Source organism: Mustela nivalis (assembly GCF_964662115.1).
Source record: "Mustela nivalis genome assembly, chromosome: 8".
Taxonomy (NCBI): domain Eukaryota; kingdom Metazoa; phylum Chordata; class Mammalia; order Carnivora; family Mustelidae; genus Mustela; species Mustela nivalis.
The window spans coordinates 93,390,770-93,399,305 of NC_139027.1; the positions used below are offsets into that span (position 1 = coordinate 93,390,770).

Genomic DNA, 8,536 nt, shown 5'->3' on the forward strand with positions numbered 1-8,536 from the left:
GTGATGCGGCCCCCATGCGGCGGAGGGCGAACTACAACCTCGAGTAAGTTTCTGCGGAGCAGCCCCTCCGCTGGTGATGCGGCGTGAGCGGGAGAGGGGAGGGCGGGTAGGGTCAGGGGCGCTCCCTCCCCACCTCGCCGTTTCCCTCGGAAAATCGGCCTGCGAGCCTCTTCCAGGACCTTCTCCCGAGATTGTCCCGCGGGAAGCATAGCTGTGGCGGGATGCTGGCCCTTTACTTCTGCGGCCGGTTGTCCAGAGTGGGGGGCGCGTCCCGGTGTCAGGCCTCCGGTCCCCTTGCGCCGCCGCTGCAGCCGCCTGGGCGCAGAGTCCTCTGTGGGAACCCGGCTTCCGCCCTTAGCCCCCGCACCCACCCGCGAGCGTGGCTTCTCCCCCGCCGAGCTTGGCTCCAGCGATCAGTAGGGAGGAAGGTGGTCATCTGGCAGCCTCGGGTCGTCTGGGCAGCTCCCAGCTCCACTTCGGCTCAGCTGCTGGGAGGCCACAAGTTTGGGTTCTCAGAGCTCTTAAAGAATCACCTCGCTACTGGCCGACAAAACGCAGCCGACAAGTAGATGTGGGAGCATGTTTATGTCCAGTCCGCTCTAGAATGGGCGGAATCGTGTGTTTGGCTAGCGTTGGTTCAATCGCCACACCTGCCCCCCCTCCTCCTGCCGTCCACCCCACATTTATTTTGAGATTTTTCTTTCCTCTTCCCTTGCTCTTCTCCCACTGTCCTCCCCTTTAGTGGGAATGTCATGGTCAAATGATGATTCATTTCTCTTTTTTTTCTCCGTGAGACTCTGACAGCTCAAAGCACAGATCTCACGCGTGCCCTTCAGGCTGCAGCTTTGCTGTAATAGCCCAGGCCTGGGCTGCCCCTCCCAATGCTGTGATCTCCCAGAGATAGCACAAGCAGTCCTTAGAAAGGGATGGGACACAGCAAGACAATGGCTTACAGTGAGTCTTGCATTCGAGTCACTCCAAACGGGAAACTGGTCACTTTTTTTAAAACGTGAGTACAGGGACGCCTGGGTTGCTCAGTTGGTTAAGCAGCTGCCTTTGGCTCAGGTCATGATCCCAGCATCCTCGGATGGAGTCCCACAAGGGCTCCTTGCTCGGCAGGGAGCCTGCTTCTCCCTCTGCCTCTGCCTGCCATTCTATCTGCCTGTGCTCGCTCTCCCCCTCCTCTGATAAATAAATAAAAAAAAATCTTTAAAACCTGAGTACAGAATCTGAAACAATACATTCCCTAGCAGTGGGCCTGGCAAGGCCTTGTTGAGGAAAACGTTCCCAGTCAGTATCCAGAGACTATGACAGGTAGAATGAGAGCTGGAATCTTATTTGGAGAATCAGAATAAATTGCCAGGGGAACAACTATGAAATTGCATTCTATGCCCTGTTGTGGTCATTTGGATATAGGGAATGAAAGCCTCATTATTTGGTCTTTGTTTGTTTACTCTTATTATGAAAATTCTCAAGCATACACCAAAATGTGTAGAGCAGAAGGATCCCGCCCCTTCCGAGTACTTATCACTCTGCTTCCCCAACTGTTTCATAGGCCCTCCTCCTTCTACTGCCCCCGAAGTGCCTGTATTTTTGTTTTTGGGGAGGGGGGAGGTCTGGAATATATTTTAAAGTAAATCCCAAACATCACATCATTCCCTGCTCCCCAAATACCTTGGTTTACACATCAAAGAAGGAGGAGGAAGAGGTGGAGGAGGGGAAGACTGAGAAGGAGGAGGGATGAAGAAGAGAGATTTCCGCACAGGCCCACTATGCCAGAATCAATAGGTGTAATAAGCTATTCTGATTGGCTCTGAGAGGCATGACTTTTAGCCCAGGGCCACAGTACTAATAAGCGACAAGGGCAAATTCAGGCAGCGCAAACAGCAAGGCCCACACTCATCACCAAGGCACCGAGACGGGGGGCAAGGGTGCCAGACCGATGGAATAAAGTTGTCTGGGAACCCCACCTGCCCTAGAAGTCCAGATGAGCGAGTAGTTGAACTGTTTTTTACCTTCATTGTCATTCCTTTCTGAAATTATTGCCGGCCTTTGGTAAAGACATGAACCTGAGCTTGTGCAGCCTGGGGTACTGATCTTGGGGTTGCTGAAGAGAGTAGGTGCCAACAAAGAATGAAAATCCCTGCTGCCTGTTCTCCTTCCAAGAGTAAGGAGGGAACAGTCAAGAGCCCATACAGTGCACTGCCACTTGGAGCCCTGGCTGTGGCAGTGGCGTGGCCCACCAAAGCCAGGAGCAACAGGCAAGACCCCAGACGCCAAATGCTAATGGAACACCCTGGGGAGGATGAAGGAAAGGCAGAGAGTCAGCGGAAACCTTCCCAAAGTACATTTCCCTCAGTTTCATCTGGGAGCTGCCATTCAGCTGGTACACACCCCTTCAGCCACACAAAGTTTGGTGACTAGCCTCTGGCCAGAACCTGCTGTGTGTCTCCCTACCCTAAACCCTTCCCAAGAAGGCCTCGTGATCCAGGCACTGGGCGTGTAACACTTGACTCTGCAGGGGTCCCCGGGCCAGCTTTTGGTTGGTTAGTTGTCCACGCTGTTAAAGATTTGACTACTGTTACATGTTTGACTCTCGTCTTTGGTGATGGTACCTATTTCATAGGAAATAGAAGCTGGAATCCAGGAAACAGGCTGGAAGATTAAATTAAAAAGTGGATACAAAGCTTCTAATCAGAGCCAGACACAATCGGCGATCAACTATATCCCAGTCTCTCCCCTCTTCTCTGATACGTACTTTCCTTAATGAGGAATGAGACTTTAAGTTGACTTTTTTTTATCTTCAAGTCTCTCTCTCTCTCAATTCCCTAACTTCCCTCTCTTGCCTTCATTTCATCCTAGAACTTGTGCCCACGACTTCTTTTCTAAGTAAATATTAACCCCCTTTGACTCTGAATCTCTGGAAGATTCTCAGTTCCCTATTTTCGCTGGCACTGTGACAGGTCCTCATTTCTCCTTCCCACTCCTCTCTATTTATAGTTTTCACATTTTTTTGGCAGGTTGGCTACAGAACACTCAAAAATTGCAAAGAGAAATATTGTGTTCTGGAAATTCATCCGAGCATTTTTTTCCAATATCGTCCTTATGCTCTTCTGATCCTCTCTTGAACTGTTGGACTAAAGCAGCTGACGCTTCCACCAGCAACCAGAGTCATCCTGTCCACTACTGTGGGAACAGAGGGTTTCCATTTGGAACTGCAGACTGAGCCTAAAGTCTGATGGCCCTTTGGTGCCAGGATAGCAGGTATGGGACGGGTGGGACATGGAGGACAAGCATCATGGTAGAGGTCTCCATTCGACCAGGAAAGCTCACAATGAGCCAACAGGTCCATTTCAACATCTTCTGTATTTTCCTTATAACCTGTTTCATTCCAGAGTGGATTTGAGATCATTTAATTTGATTCTTAAATATTTCCCATTCCAACCGGAAACAGACTCATTCTAGGGGCTCCCAAATTCTGCCTCATCTTCTTAATCAGTTAATCATACCCAAATTGGGTATGATAGTGCCAGAACATTCTTCCATGTGTATTTTCTAACAGACTAGTATTTTATTAGTTTTTTTTCAAACTAATAAGAATAAGGGTAACTTTTTTTTTTTTTTAAAGCATAGGCAAAATCATGAAAGACATTGAAATGAACCTAAAAGATTATAGTGTCTTCCAAGGGAAAACACGTGTTGTCTCATGTAACCTTCTGGGATGACCAATTCTATGGGATATTCTGTGCCTTTCTTGTCTTTGAGCTATTTTGCAACTCTATAGATTGTACATAATTGATGTGGATGCAGATGATCTTGTCTAGCTATATGTAAATGAATTTTGTCCACTGGAAGTACAGTTGACCCCTTTTCCTTTGGTAGAAGGCAGTTTTGCATCCATTTGCATTCTATTTGCATATCTATTTGCATCTATCAAAGAAAATTCGTTTAAGTATTACTGATTGTATATGTGTCTGCCTGGAGATTTTTGCTTGAAATGGTGGTAACATCTTAGTGGTTCCCGAGCTAATGAATGAATTAAACAAAATCCCTTCAGGCATTCATCTCATATTTGTAAAATGGTCCTTATTTAATCTTTTCGAGAAAATGATACACTAGCAAACCATGACAAGATTCTAGTAAATGAGAAGTGCAATGAAATCAAATCGGAATGAATTTTAGAATTACCTTTAATGTGGCCCATGCTATGCCAGAGGCAGAGAATGAATGAGTCTCAAAGCCATGGCTTCTGGCCTCCAGAAGTTACAATAATATGTGTCAACATTGGCATGCCTGAGAAATGCATGTGACTTTCCCATCAGGGTTTCCCCGGGGGTTCATTTAACCTTTCTCTTCCAAGCTACCCTCTCTTGTAGTGATATCAACTGTGCCCTTGGTTTCAGCTCCCATTCCCTAGCCAACATCTCTCCCACTGATACATGACCATCTGTTTCTTTCCTACCCACCAGGCCCATGTAACTGACTACCTACTCATGCTATTTCACTGATATCCCACCTGTGCCTCAAAACCCAGCATGTTCAAAACTTGATTCATCGTCATTTCTGAAAGAACGGCTTATCCTCTTTTGTTTTGTTTCTTTAGAAATGATTCTACCAATGCCAGCGGCATGCACCAGAAACCAGGAAGGAATCATATAGCTGAGCCAACCTGCTGTACTTTAAAACACTTGACCACAATTCTCCAGTGGATACTCAACTCTGGCTTCAAACTCCCTTCTCTCTCTGGTGAGTTTGCTTTCCCTCTAATGGATGACCGTTTCACACCTTCAAGACTTGCCTCAACAATCCCTACCCCTACCTCTTCTGAACTATGTCACCTCACTCCCAGCTCCTTAGCTCCTGTCCTAAGGATGAGGGAGCAGAAGGCAAGCTGAGGACAAAGCAGAAGCTGGCGCCCTACACCCTCTCCCCATGCCATATGTGTAACATTCCTCATGCACTCCCGGCTGCCCTAAAGGAAAAACGATTCTTAACTGATAGAGATCCCAGTCTTGCAGGACAGGAGTTTCCCTCCATCTACAAATGTCCTAGAAACTTACAAGGAAGGAAGAAGCTTTCTCATCAATAGCCTGACATCCAGACACCCATACCTCAGTTTCCGGAAGCCCTAACATCACCCTCCCCTCCATAAAATTGAGGGAGGCTAAGGGGGAGGGAAGTGTAATAAAACTGAATTTCTTCTAAGCCCAAAGCCCACTGACAAGGATGTGTGATAAGAGGAATGTAACATATCTCCAGGAAACTCCCAGCTGTCTTCATGCTTTCCCTCATTAGAGGCAAAAACAGCCTTGACTTGACAATAACCAGGTCTCCCTTATCCTGAAATTCTTCTTTAGCATATGACAGTCCTTCTGGACACCCCCTTTGTACTCACCTTCCTCAGCTCCCAGTCAACCATGCCTCTGTCTGAGCAGCTCTTTCTGACCCTGGGTCCTGTCCCTGTGTTTTAATAAAACCACCATTTGCACCTAAGACGTCTCAAGAATCCTTTCTTGGTCATCGGCTCTGGACCTCACCCCACCAAACCTCACCTGTGTTCCAAAACTTCATCACTAGTGTCACACTTCAAGAAAATAAAAGCCCCTTGTGCAGGAATTCTCTTATCTTACCACCACCCAATCAAATCTATACCTACATTTGTATCCATTTTTAATTTGTTTTTAGACATTTACTCAACAATATTTAGTCGGTACCTACTGTGTGCTACACACTGCCCTGAGTGTTTGTAAATCTGTGGCGAACGACAGAGAAAAGTCCCTGGCATCATGGAATTTACATGGTAATTGGAGAAATGTACAAGAAACACAGAAAGAGTTGAAGACAGAGCAGGTTTATTGAGAAGAGCAGACATCCCCAGCTGGGGTTTGTTCTTCCTTGTGCCTGGGATTTGTTCCCTCCAACCCTCTCCAGGACTCCACTCCCAGGGTCAATATCAAGTTCTTGTCCCAATGGATCCTTCCAGTCAGAAGACAAATGACCTTTTTCTTAAAAACAAAAGGAAAAAGCCCAAAACAAAGACTTCCTTTAACCTTCTACCTTCCTATAACAACCTCCATATTTCTCTCCCCACCTCATTCCCAGCATAGCTTGTAAAATATTTGTCTACACCTGTGGCTGTAAGGTACCATGTCCCCAAGGGTAGCTGAAAAATCTCTATAAAGAATCCTTATGTGCAGATCATTTTAAGGGAGTCCATTTCCAGATCCAAACTCCATGTGTGCTCTGTAGGATAGGTGATATGCCCATTCTTGGGTCTGATATCAGGATACTCCTCTACTTCCTGGAAGATCAAGACACTCCTCTCAGATCTTATTAGAGTGTAGGACTTGGGCTGATACCAAAGTTGAAATACCAGTTTTGTTTCAAATAATGCCCTTCTGTGGGCAGTCCTGGGGCTCCACCTTTAGAGCTTCCTCTCCTTATTAAGGGTAAAGGTTAACATCGGAAAGGGGATTAGGGCAGATGTTGGAAGTGCTCTGACATCAGAATAACAATCAGTTTTGGTTAGTGACACTCATTCCTTCATATTTAAATTAAACTACATATTTTTAGGGACATAATAGGAAAAAGCACAAGTAAGGATTTTAATGGTTTCATTCCATTCCAGTGTGGTTTGGGAAATAAAATAACAGAAAATGAGACTGTTCTGCTTTAGAAAAAAAAAATACAACTTGTAGCAGGCAAATGTTATTCCAATGAAGTCGATCCTTTCCTATCTCATTTTCTTTTTAAAGATTTATTTATTTATTTGGTAGACACACACACACACACACACACACAGAGAGAACACAAGTAGGGAGAGCGGGGGAGGGAGAAGCAGGCTTCCTGCTGATCAGGAATGTGGGCCTTCATCCCAGGCCCCTGGGATCATGACCTGAGCCAAAGGCAGCTGCTTAGTGACTGAGCCACCCAGGTGCCCTCTATCTCATTTTTTAAATGTTTAATATTTTCAACACCTAGTTAATAAAATATACATATATTGTGATGAAAAGTTTATGATTAAAAAGTTTCAGATGTCAACTTAAAAATGTGCAAGGTGTGTGAATTCTCATAGGTGGTCCATGCACCAAACACGCCTATCACTAGCAAACGTGGATGTACTCGGTGTCTCTAGGTTCCTGCTTCCTTAGTGCCCTCTTAATCACATGGTTTCTCTTCCTACCATCCTGGACCTGTATTCTCAATTTGCTTCTCTATTTCATCTCTGCCCCTTTGAAGAGCTTGATTCTGGGTCTTCTGTAGCTATGCGTTTGCTCTCTCTCTCTCTCTCTCTCCCTCCATCAGGCTTTTGCAACCTAGCACTATTGATACCTGGTGGGTGATTCTCTGCTGTGGGGCTGTCCTGTGCCATGCAGGACAGTTAGCAGCATCTCTGGTCTCTAGCCACTAGATGCCAGCAGCACCCCCCCCAAGTGGTGAGCATCAAAAATGTCGCCAGATATTGTTCAATCGGCCCTGGGAGCAAAACTCCTTGCCTCCCAGCCCCAGTTTTAAAACCACTGCTTTGGCCGATTCCATTCAGCATCATTGATTTAAGTTCTTTGTAGAAGCTGAAGGCTCTGAAGTTAACGTCTTTAATCCTAACCCGCCCTTGGAGCTGAGATTCACATGCAGCATATTTCTCCATGAATATGTAACAGGAATCTTATTTTCACCATGATTTCTATCCTGCTCCCTCCTCAACCTGCTCCTGTCCCAGTCTCCCCATCTTAGTAAACAGCATCCCCACCTCCTACTGGCTAAAGCCTCAGCCCCTGGGATAAATTCCCCCTTTCCCTTTTCTCGTATCTAATCCATCAGCAAAACCAACTGATTTGACCTCCAAAACAGAAGTCAGACTTGCTCACTGCTCTGTATATCCACTGCTCCCATTTGAATCCAAACCCTGAATTTTTTTTGCACTTCAGACACTGTTAACAGCCACGACTACACCTACACAGATATTTTACAAGATCGCTAATCACCGCCAAGTTGCCAAATCCAATGATTAACTTTCAGATCCAAATGACTCAACCTGTCAGTCCTATAGACATAGAACTCCCTCCACTTCTCTGGAAATATTCTATCTTTTTCATCGTGATGTTGGCTCTCCCTTCCTCTTCCACACTGGTCAGTGATGATGGCTCCTTTCCTGGCTGGGTTTTGTTGAGCTTCCTGACCTTTAGACATCAGTCCTGTGCTCTGGGACTCGGACCTTCTGCTTGAGTTTTCTGTTGTGTTAAAAAAAAAATTCAGCTGAGTACATTTTAAAGAACCTATTGGCTTTATTCAATGATTCACGAAATGGGCAGCATCCTGCTTGCAGACTGAAAGGAGCTCGGAGGAGCAGTACAAAATGAAAGACTTTTATAGGCAGAAGAGAGGAGGAGCAAGGAAGTCACGTCAGGCAAACAAGGCAGGTTGGTTATGGCCAGGTGACTTGGCTTATGGGGATGGCAGGGGTCCGAGGGAGTGGGGATCAGGTGGTGTCTGCTTGCCTGGGCTCAGATTCAATTTCTGGGACAGCTGAAATCAT

At 46.0% G+C, this 8,536-nt stretch overlaps 1 long non-coding RNA gene across 1 annotated transcript in view; it reads left to right on the top strand.

The window, feature by feature from the left end:
- The window catches only part of LOC309872437, a 384,093-nt gene extending 379,346 nt beyond the window's left edge, over nt 1-4,747 (top strand). The window contains exon 4 of the long non-coding RNA XR_014315867.1: nt 4,604-4,747. This is a non-coding gene — a long non-coding RNA (uncharacterized lncRNA). The remainder of the gene's footprint in view (nt 1-4,603) is intronic.
- Nucleotides 4,748-8,536: the final 3,789 nt, after the last annotated feature.